This window comes from Trichosurus vulpecula, chromosome 5, assembly GCF_011100635.1.
Source record: "Trichosurus vulpecula isolate mTriVul1 chromosome 5, mTriVul1.pri, whole genome shotgun sequence".
NCBI classification, from domain to species: Eukaryota; Metazoa; Chordata; class Mammalia; order Diprotodontia; family Phalangeridae; genus Trichosurus; species Trichosurus vulpecula.
Genome location: NC_050577.1, coordinates 163267001 through 163279436, shown reverse-complemented (window position 1 = coordinate 163279436; position 12436 = coordinate 163267001).

The following is a 12436-nucleotide window of genomic DNA, read 5'->3' as shown; positions in this document are numbered from 1 at the left end:
CTGCTTCCAGAGTTCTTAGCCCATAGACAGTAAAGGAGTCAAATAACTGGTCAGAAGAAGATTAAAGGGGTCTCTTTGTTAGCACTGAGGCAGGACTCTGTTGCTTTGCCCATACTTTGATCTGGATCACAGTCCTGGGTGGCAGTCCCTGGGTGGAGCACTACCATGCCAGAGTTTGTGGCCACAGTGGAGGGGACCCGCCTCACAGTTCCAGGGCAGAAAAGAATGCTTCTGGTTACTCACAGACAAGAGCACAGGTCAGGAGACAAGTAAACACCTCTCATTTGATCATATGACCTTGGAAGTTGTGAAAACTTACAGGTCTCTAGAAGTATCTCTGAAAACAGTTGCCCCAAATCCCTGAAGCTTGGGACAGTGTGCCCTCAACCCTTGAAGCAGAGCCCTACTTTAACAAAAAGTTAAAGGTCAACTAATAGGCTGGGAAAATGAACAAATACTGGAAAAAAACAGAAACAAAAAACTCTGACTATTGAAAGTTATTATGGTGACAAGGAAGATCAAAACACACACTCACAAGATGACAACAATGTCAAAGTTCCTACTTCCAAAGCTTCCAAGACAAATACGAATTAGTCTCAGTCTGTCCATGAAAGAACCCAAAAATGATTCTGAAAATCAAGTAAGTGAAGCAGAGGAAAAATTGAGACTGATGCAAGAAAATCATGGAAAATGAGTCAACAACTTGGTAAAAGAGACAGAAAAATACTGAAGAGTGTAGATGCTAAGCCATTTGGTGCCTATATATTTAGTATTGATATTCTTTTATTATCTTTGACACCCTTTAGCAAAATGTAGTTTCCTTGCTTATCTGTTTTTCTTTGCTTTGTCTGAGATCGTGATTGTTACCCATATCTTTTTAAAATCAGTTGAATCATTATAGATTCTGCTCCAACCTTTTATTTTAACTCTGTATGTATTTCTGTTTCAAGTGTCTTTATTGTAAACAATATTGTTAAATTCTCATTTCTAACCTGTTCTGCTGTCTGTTTCTGTTTTCTGAGTGGATTCATTCCTACATTAGGGGTATAGAATTGTTCAGGGAGAACTAGTTCTTCTGGTTTATTGACTGCTGAGCCCTTTTCAGAACTACTTCCCACCTTTCCACCTTACAGCCACTGTTGGCTCTAAGAAGCTAAGCAATGCACATCTGCAGCAGCAACATCCTGGAAAACCATTTCAGCAGACAGGCTAAACCTGTTCAAGAGTAACTAAGGGGTCTCAGACCTGTTGGTGAGTTAGGAGGGTGTCTACCCCAAGCATGTGAAGACTTCCCACTGTAGAATGGGCAGGTGAGAACAATTTGTTGCAATGGTGGTGAAAGTGGCTGAAGTAGTCATTATGGAACACTTAGAGCTTAGTTAGACATCCAAGATGTCAAGGTCATCCATTGCACCTGCCTGTGGAAATAGGCAAGTAATGAAGAAGCAGTTGCAGATATACTGGTAGCTGTAATCACAACCCTGCAATCAGGTTTCCCAGGCAATAGCAAAGTATTCTCACCGGACTGAAGCAGCAGTGAGATTCAGCAATTCCCTGAGCATCTGAGCAATGTTTTAAAGGACTGCACTGCTCACCTCCTTTTGTGAGGAAGGGGCTAGAAAAGGTGTCCAAAAATTGTCTGCCTCAACCAACCCTGGCCTGCCCTTCATAGCAGGTGGGGATCCTATCCTGCAGTCAAAACACACATGTGTGCACACACATACACACACATACACACACACACACACACACACACACAATGTACAAAAGCTTTTGCAAAGATGATTCTACTCACCACCAGTATATGAAATGTGCACACATTTGTGGACAACAGATAATCCAGTGGACCTGAAAGATGAACAGTTCTTGTTGTGAGAGAACTCAGCTGTTATCATATATAATTTGCATCCCTGAATGAAACAAGGCTGGCAAATGAAGGCTAGCTTATCGAAGTCAGAGTTAGATACATGTTTTTTTCTGGATTGGCCACAGTGATGGGAATTGCTGTGAAGCTGGCCTAGGTTTTGAAATCGTAACTAAATTAGTCAAAATACATATGTGCCTACCAAAGGAAGTGAATGACAGACTCATGTCAATGTGATTGCACCTTGCTAGAAAGTGCCATGTCACCATCATCAATGTGTATGCTCCCACTACGACAAACACTGATGAGGTCAAAGAAAAAATTTTTGAAGACTTAGAGACCCTCATCATCATTGTGCCAAAAGTGAACAAGTTTATAATTTCAGGGGACTTTAATGCCAAAGTAGGCATAGATTATTAGACATGGCAAGGAGTCCTTGGGAAGGTTGGTCTTGAAAATAACAACAGCAATGGTCAATTACTACTGAAAATTTAGATATCTCACAACCTTCTCGTCAACAACACTGTCTTCTGTTTAACTAAATGGAATAAAACTTTGTGACTGTACTCTCACAACAAACATTGCTGTCTATGTCATTGTGAAGAGAAAGGATAGGTAGGATGTGAGAGTGATTAAAGTGATGTTTGGCACAGGGTGCTGGACGAATCAAAGACTTATGTTCTCAATTATTTGCATTCAACAAAAGTTGCAGCCCCAAGGCCAGATGACTTTTAGAGGATGATGTCAGCAAATTAGAGCACTTCTCCCAGCCTGAGGAGTTGATTGCTAACTTTGAGGAAAAGCTGAGCTAATACATGGTTGGCTATAGTGGAGAAGAAAAAGAGTGAGCGGCTTTCAGAGATTTTATGTATAGCTCTGCATTTACTCATTTGGGCCAGAATACTGACAAACATCAAGATTGGTTTGATGAAAATGATGGAGAAATTCAGAAGCTTGTACATTAAAAATGAGAACTCCAAAGGGTTTGCCAGAATAATAGTTTATTTTCCTCTAAGAAGGAAGCATTTAACTCTTTCAAAAGTAATGTGCAAGCTAAGTTTAGAGAGATACCGGATTCTTGGCTTAGTAGGAAGGCAAATAAAATTCAGTTTTACACTGATAGTAACAACCCAAAGCATTTATATGATGCTCTCAAGGCCATTTATGGGCCAAAGACCTATGATACACCCAAACTGCTCAATACTGCCACACTGATCAGTAATAAAGACATGACCCTGGAGAGATGGGCTGAATACTTCCATAGTGTTCCTAACAGATCATCATCAATCAATGTTGAAGCCACTGACCAGATAGCTCAGGTCAAAGTCAATCCTTCTCTAGCCAAACTTCCAAATGAAGAAAAGGTTTTGAACGCCCTTAGGTTCCTCTTGTGTGGCAATACACCTTTTGCTGAATCTATTCCAGCTGAGATTACAAGGCAGAGGTTCCACTGTTCGTACAAAAAACCCTTTATATTCCCTTTAGCGTATCCACTAGTGAAGATAATAAACTCTAGTGAAGGATTTTTAGGATGGGATGCACATATCTATCTTTGTAGACATCATGGAAGGAATCAATAGATTGAAAGAAATTGGAGTTTAGTGAGAGAGTAAAAGTGATAGTAAGGGAAATCTACTGGATGAAACAGAAAGGAATGGAATCAGGGTGAATGTAGAAGGATTAGCATTGACAAAGAGCAGGCCCATCTTTTCATCAGAGACATGAGTGAAGGAAGACATGGTGGGAGATGATATCCAAAGAATGTGAGATGATGAGGGAAGAAGATGCAGTTCTCAGCAAATGACCTTACTATATTTGGTGAGGAGAGATTCTCAGTTGAGGGTATGGTGGGGAGCGGGTGCCACAGGAAGCCTGAGAAGTTTAGAACATCCCCTGGTAGATACTTTATTAAGGAAGAATAGAAGGATGATGCTCATGCAGTGAGGTCCCAGTTGAGATTAGGTAACATAAATTTGTGGTGGACCCAGTCAGTATGTTTAATCAGTAAATTGAATAAATGCAGAGAAGCGTAGTGAGATTAGTATCAACTTATGAAAATGAACTGAGTAGAATTGTTAGAACAATGTACATACTGATGCAGACTGTGTAAATGAAAAGAAGAGCAGCAACAAAATAAGCGAAATGAATTTTGCAAAAGTATAATAACTGAGCTTGACTCAAAGGAGACATGAAAAAGGAATTTCCTCCATCATTCTCTGCCAGAGGTGAGAGACTATGGATGTGGCACATTCCATGTAACATCAGGTCTTTTTCTTGTGTTTGTTAGTTTTATTTGACATTTCCTTTTTTATTATTTATTATAACTGATGGTATTTAAGGGGCATAGGGGACAATTAGAGGAGAATATTCGACAACACAGACAATGTAAAAACAAATGATAATAATTTTCAAAATACTATAACTATTTTTGCGATCCTGTAAAAAAATATTAGAGTTAAAAGGCACCTAAGAAATAATCACAAATCATAGATTTTTAACTGTACAGGAATTTGAAGGCCACCTAGTCCAAATATGTCCTTTTTTTAGGTGAAATAATGGAGGTCCAGAAAATAGAAATGACTTGCACATACACAACATACACATATACAACACGTATATAGCTCCAATCTTCAAAAAAGACACATACATATAAATATATACATATGCATATTTCTATATTCTACATTCCAAATTATCAATGAATGATAATCTTGCAAATAACCTGTCATATGAAATATAAATATATTTCATGTATTATGTGTATTCCAAATATATATTATTTCATATATATATATATACACACATGTGTGGCATACATACATAACATATATGTGATCAATACAATTATATTTATACATACATATTATGTATTTTTATATATAGATATGCATACATGCATATACACACATGCCTCTTAAAGGTTAAAACTGCACTGAGACTTTTGATAGAGCCTGAATATATAAATTTCAGTGGCTCATGTGGATTATCTAGATTAACCATTCTATTTTTATAGATAAGGAAATTTAGGTTTAGTGACTCGCTCCAGGTCCCAAAGCTAGTCAGTGGGAGAGCTGAAACAAATCCAGATCTTCTGACTTCCCAGTCCTACATTTTATCTCTTACACTACACTGCATAATTTCTCAGATTTAACATTTAATTGGTAATGAAATGTTTTAGTTGTCCAGATTTTCTTGTGAAATGGGTAGACACTCAGTAGCATTATTGAAAATCAAATGTGCTTCTTGTTAAAAGTTAAATTCCCCCCATTCACTAAACTCTTGGTATTCATACCATTATGCTATCCCGCCTGATTCTTTCTCTCCACACTTGGAGATGGTCTCAAAAACAGCAGAATCTTGATGGGTGCACAGAAAAAGAGAAAGCTGCTCTAGAGAGAAAAGATCCAATGGAAAAGTAAATTCTAGTTTTTCTTGTGTTTTAATAATGAGAGGAACTGGACCTGTGATTTCACTCATGTAGGAAACTCCCTGATAAGGAAATTCTTATAGTGCAGATTGACAATATAATCTTAGAGAGTTCTCTATAGCAGTGAGAGGATAAAGGACTTACCCTAGTTCACTGAGACAGTATGTGTAAAAGAAGAGAGTTGAACACAAGTCTTCCTACCTCTCTAGCTAGCTCTCACTCTATCACACAATAATGCTTGACATTGTGTTTAAATACATGTGTTTTCAAAGAAAAAAAAAGATAAAAGAAAAAAAATAAAGTAAAAGAACATGCTTTGTAAACAGAAAGTGGTAAATTAAGATGAAATATTACTTTTATTAAAATTCACCTTTAACTGCTTTCAGAAAGAACCCTAGATTAACTCTTGAAATGGTTGAAAAATCTGTTGCCTGCAGCATTTATCATTTTCTTGCTTTTCTTAGAAATCTACAATGTGGTGCAGTTTAAAACAAAAGATTTTTAAGCTTTTATTTTTTGGTAGTTAGATGAACTAAGTAGATAGAAACCTTTTCCAATATTGGGAAAATGTAGTAATCCACACAAGCCAACAGTGAATTTTCCTCCTTTCCTCTCATTGCAGTAACATGCATTTAACTATTAGGATGCCAGGTAGTGGTCTTTGCATAGCAGTTATAGCAGTTTCATTGTCTTCTTGGCATATCCCACTGAAATATTCAAATCCTCCATTTAAAAACCATTAGCAAGTGGAGCACTAGCTAATGCCAGAGGAAGAAAATGTAACTGGGATTTCAGTGGCCACAAGCCAGGAAAATATATGCTAATGCTGTATGCAGTATCTTGCTCCCAGCTCTTCTCTAATAACAATACCACATGTCCAAGAATGGAAATGTTGACTTTGGGACCTCTATGTGAGTGGTAGATAATAGTGAGGGCTGCACAGATGGTACAAGATTTGGCACCAGGTGAAAGACCTAGGCCAGGAGGCTTCATGCTCTCAAACTGACACAAAGGGAAAAATAGCAGCTGAGGGTTGTATACATATGATAATTTAGAGTGAGCAAAAAATAGCACAAGCAAAACAAGATTAAAAATGCATGTGCCCAGCAGAAACACTACTGCAGTTCAAAAAATTGAAAGGATAACATTATCGGAAAAATCAAGAGGCTTAATATGAGCCTCCTACTTTATCCAATACCATGCCCACCCTGAGGTATCCTCTGTTCTTTTCTCACATTTCCTAAATGAGCTAAGGCCATTGGATGGTCTTTGTCTTTTTGGACACTCTAGATGTCCTTATTCTTTCACATTACAGTTGATTAGACTTGAATTTTGATCAATAAGATCAACTGACTTTTCTTATAGATATTTAGAAAGATTTTGGCCATGTAAGTCAATCCTACATTCATAGTAGAGAATAGATCCAGTGCTGCTGGGGTACCTAAGGAGAAGCAGGAAGGTAAAAGCATTTGGACTCAGAATCTGGGAACCTGTTTGCAAGTCGTGGCTCTCAGACTAACTAGCTCTATGATGCTGAGAAAATAATTTACTCTACCTGAATTTCATTTTTCTATTTTATGGTTTTGACCTTCGATTTCCTTGGTATAAGTACTCCAATTGGGGGGTGGAGCCAAGATGGCGGCTGGTAAGCAGGGACTAGCATGAGCTCCGTACCGATTCCCTCCAAAAACCTATAAAAAATGGCTCTGAATCAATTCTAGAACGGCAGAACCCACAAAACAGCAGAGGGAAGCAGGGCTCCAGCCCAGGACAGCCTGGATGGTCTCTGGGTGAGGTCTATCCCACACGGAGCTGGGAGCTGGGAGCTGGGAAAGGAGTGGAGCAGAGCCCAGCCTGAGCGGCGTGGACCAACAAGACCAGCAACTGGGCAGAGCATGCCCTAGTGCCCTGAATCAGTGAGCTGTGGCAGTTACCAGACTTCTTAACCCACAAACACCGAAGACTGCGGAGAAGGTTAGTGGGAAAGGCTGTGGGAGTGGAAGGAGTTCGAGGTTCGGCTTCCAGCCCTGGGGGTAGCGGAGGTGGGGCAGCTACTGCTGTTGTTGCTGCCGGCTCCAGGCCCACCTGGTGGGAGGAATTAAGTAGTGGATCAGAGCAGGAGTGCACAGCCTGCTGAAGATCTAAGCCCAGCCCGGGTTGGGGGTTCTTGGGGAAGGAGCAGTGCTGGTGTGGCAGAGCCGGCACCTCCCCCCCCAAACGTGGAACATAGAACTCTCTAGTCTACAAGCAGTCATACCCCACTGAAAAACTCAAAGGTCAAGTTAGTTGGCAGGGAATATGGCCAGGCAGTGAAAACGCACCAAGATTGCGTCTCAGACTTTGCATTCTTTCTTTGGTGACAAAGAAGACCAAAACATACAGCCTAAAGAAGTCAATAAAGTGCAAGAGTCTACACCAAAGGCCTCCAAGAAAAACACGAACTGGTCCCAGGCCATGAAAGAGCTCAAAAAGGATTTGGAAAAGCAAGTTAGAGAAGTAGAGGAAAAATTGGGAAGAGAAATGAGAAATATGCAAGAAAACCATGAAAAACAAGTCAATGACTTGCTAAACGAGACCCAAAAAAATACTGAAAAATACACTGAAGAAAACAACACCTTAAAAAACAGACTAACTCAAATGGCAAAAGAGCTCCAAAAAGCCAATGAGGAGAAGAATGCCTTGAAAGGCAGAATTAGCCAAATGGAAAAGGAGGTCCAAAAGACCACTGAAGAAAATACTACTTTAAAAATTAGATTGGAGCAAGTGGAAGCTAGTGACTTTATGAGAAATCAAGATATTATAAAACAGAACCAAAGGAATGAAAAAATGGAAGACAATGTGAAATATCTCCTTCGAAATACCACTAACCTGGGAAATAGATCCAGGAGAGATCATTTAAAAATTATTGGACTACCTGAAAGCCATTATCAAAAAAAGAACCTAGATATCATCTTTCAAGAAATTATCAAGGAGAAGTGCCCTGATATTCTAGAGCTACAGGGCAAAATAGAAATTGAAAGAATCCATCAATCACCCCCCTAAATAGATCCCCAAAAGAAATCTCCCAGGAATATTGTGGCCAAATTCCAGAGCTCCCAGATCAAGGAGAAAATACTGCAAGCTGCCAGAAAGAAACAATTTGAGTATTGTGGAAACCCAATCAGAATAACCCAAGATCTGGCAGCCTCTACATTAAGAGATCAAAGGGCTTGGAATACGATATTCCGGAGATCAATGGAGCTAGGATTAAAACCTAGAATCACCTACCCAGCAAAACTGAGTATCATGCTCCAAGGCAAAATATGGATTTTCAATAAAATAGAGGACTTTCAAGCTTTCTCAGTGAAAAGACCAGAGCTGAATAGAAAATCTGACTTTCAAACACAAAAATCAAGAGAAGCATGAAAAGGTAATCAAGAAAAAGAACAAGAAAAAGAAATTGCAAGAGACTTACTAAAGGTGAACTGTTTTGTTGACATTCCTACATGGAAAGATGACAAATATGATTCATGAGACCTCAGTATTAGGGTAGCTGAAGGGAATATGCATACATATATGTTTATGTATATATATATATATGGGTGAATGTGTATGTATGTATATATCTATGTGTATGTGTATGTATTATATATATATATATATATATATATATATATATATATATATATATGGAGAGAGAGAGAGAGAGAGAGAGAGAGAGAGAGAGAGAGAGACAGAGGGAGAGAGTGTGTGGACACAGGATGAGTTGAAGATGAAGGGAAGATATCTAAAAGAAATAAAATCAAATTAAGGGATGAGAGAAGAACATACTGAGAGAGGGAGATAAGGAGAGATAGAATGGGGTGGATTATCTCGCATAAAGGTGGCAAGAGGAAGCAGTTCTGTGGGAGGAGGGAAGTGGGCGGATGGGGGGGGATGAGTGAACATTGCTCTCATCAGATTTGGCCTAAGGAGGGAATACCATACATACCCAATTGGGAATCTTACCCCACAGGAAAGAAGAGGGAAGAAGATAAAAAAATGGGGGGGTGATGGAGGGGAGGGCTGATGGTGGTGGAGGTAATCAAAAACAAACACTTTTGAAAGGCGACAGGGTCAAGGGAGAAAATTCAATAAAGAGGGATGGGTTGGGAAGGAGCAAAATATAGTTAGTCTTTCACAACATGAGTAATGTGAAAGGTTATACATAATGATACACATGTGGCCTATGTTGAATTGCTTGACTTCTTAGGGAGGGTGAGTGGGAAGGGAAGAGGGGAGAGAATTTGGAACTCAAAATTTTAAAAACCGATTTTCAAAAAAAATATTTTTGCACGCAAATAGAAAATAAGATACACAGACAATGGGACGTAGAAATTTATTTTGGCCCTACAAGAAAGGAAGGGAAAAGGGGATGGGAGGGGAGTGGGGTGACAGAGGGGAGCACTGAGTGGGGAACAGGGCAACCAGAATATATGCCATCTTGGAGTGGGGGGAGGGTAGAAATGGGGAGAAAATTTGTAATTCCAACTCTTGTGAAAAACAATGCTGAAAACTAAATATGTTAAATAAAAGAAAAATAAAAAAAACATTAAAAAAATAGTGGCTTTAGCTCAGAGATTTTGCTGGCGCAAGATACAGTGAAAAGAAATGAGAGCATGTGGACCTGTTAATACATGTTTTTTTTTTTTATCTGTGCAACAAACCCTTCGTGTTTTCCTGTCATGGAAGGTACACCGTCTATATGCCCACTCATTAAATTTACCCAATTCAGTCCAACTTCAGGACAGTTGTTGAAGATCTCTATTCCCCATGTTCTGTTCACAAGAGTGCCTACACAGCACAGAAAATCTTCTGTTATGACCTGAATGATGTATAAAACCTACACCGAGTGAATAGTATCAGTTGATTCATCCAGAGTGATTGAATAATATATATTTTGCTCCTGAAGTATTTCATGGAGTTGTTCTGTTAAGTTGAAAGCTAATTCATGCTGCTGATCAGTTATGGCTCCCCTTGAAAGAGGCAGTTGTTCGTACTTTGAAATGTTATCGGGTTCTAAGCATCCTACAAATTTGATGATGCATTCTTTTCCAATTTCTACATCATTGAATGGCTTCCCTTTTTTCCTGAGTATATAATCTACTTTATAAGCTGCTTCAGTGGCATCACTTCCGGGTCTTATTGCTGCTTGAAAGAATCTTTGTCCAAACAAGAGACAGAGAGCATTACCGGAAATAAAATGGATTATTTTGATTATATTAAAATGTTTTTGCATAAATAAAAAACAATGCAACCAAGATTAGAAGGAAAACAGAAAGTTGGGGTGGGGGGGTGGAATTTTGCTGCAAATATCTCTGATAAAGGCCTCTGTTATCAAATATATAGAGAACTGAGATAAGAATACAAGTCATTGTCAAAGGATATAAATGGGCAGTTTACAGATGAAGAAATCAAATCTATTTATAGTCATATGAGAAAAATATCTAAGTCACTATTAATTAGAGAAATGCAAATTAAAACAACTCTGAGGTACTACCTCACACCTATCAGATTGGCTAATATGACAGAAGAGGAAAATGATAAATGTTAGAGAGAATGAGGGAAAATTGGAACACTAATGCGTTGTTGGTGGAGTTGTGAACTGATCCAAACATTCTGGAGAGCAATTTGGAACTATGTCCAAAGGGCAATCAAACTGTGCATACTCTTTGATCCAGCTAAATATCTTACTAGGTCTGTATCACAAAGATATCATAAAAAAGGGGAAAGGACCTATTTGTACAAAAATATTTATAGCAACTCTTTTTGTGGTGGCAAAGAATTGGAAATTGAGGGATGCCCATCAATTGGGGAATGACTGAACAAGATGTGGTATATGAATATAATGGAATACTACTGTGCTATAAGAAAGTATAAGCAGATGGATTTCAGAAAAAGCTGGAAAGGCTTGCATGAACTGATACTGATTGAAGTGAGCAGAACCGGGAGAATATTGTACGCAGTAACAGTAACATTCTGCAATGATCAACTATGAATAACTTAGCTCTTCTCAGCAATACAATGATCCAAGACAATTCCAAAGGACTCAAGATGGAAAACGCTATCCACATTCAGAGAAAGAACTGATGTAGTCTGAATACAGATTGAAACATGCCATTTTCACTGTATTTTTTTTCATGGTTTTTTCCCTTTTGGTCTGTTTCTTCTCTCACAACATGACTAACATGGAAATATGTTTTACATGATTGCACATATATAACCTATATCAAATTGCTTACCATTTTAAGGAGGAAGGAAAGAGAAAAATTTTGAACTTAAAATTTTAAAAAATGAATGTTAAAAATTGACATTATGTGTAATTGGAAAAAATAAAATACTATTCATTAAAAAAAATAAGTACTCCAGTTATGAAAACTCCTTTCTCCAGTGAAGACCTGACACCTACCTTTAAAATAGGCTTGAGCTGCCTGGAGGTGCTGGAAATTTAATTAATTTGCCCAAGGTCAGAATGGTAGTATATTTCAGAGACAGTACTTGAATACGGGTCTTCCTAACTACTATGGAATGCTGACTCTTTCTTCATCTACAGAATGAGGATGATGAACCTTTAATGACTTGATTCACAAGGCTGTTGCGAGCAAAAGTACTCAGTAAACATTAAAGTACTGTGTGACTCTCAGTCTATCTATGATTACAGGGAGGGAGAATACAGTAGAGTTGAAGCAGATGTGAGCTACTGATGACTTCAGAGATTTTAATGGTTCTAATAATAATAGTTTGAAGGTGGGAAGATTTACTCTGTTTCTCTTATTATTCTAAAGGGACAAAGTGGAGTTGTGACACATACATAGGCTGTGCATCTGGAAACTGAGTTTGAGTTTGAGTTCTGCCACCATCTTGTTTAACTGTGGACACATAAATTTCCCCCAATGGAACTTGTGAATCTGGGATCAGTAATATTAGCATGCTATGTGCAATTACTGCTACTATCTACTTCCATTTTCTTTTGCTTCTAATGATAAATGGATAGTACATGAAGATGATGATGATGATGATGATGATGATGATGATGATGATGATGATGGGGTGCTTGGGTGTTCGTGCCTGGACCCTAATTCTAACATTTCTCCTTAGTCTCTGCGTGGGTACCTGTGCCTGGACCC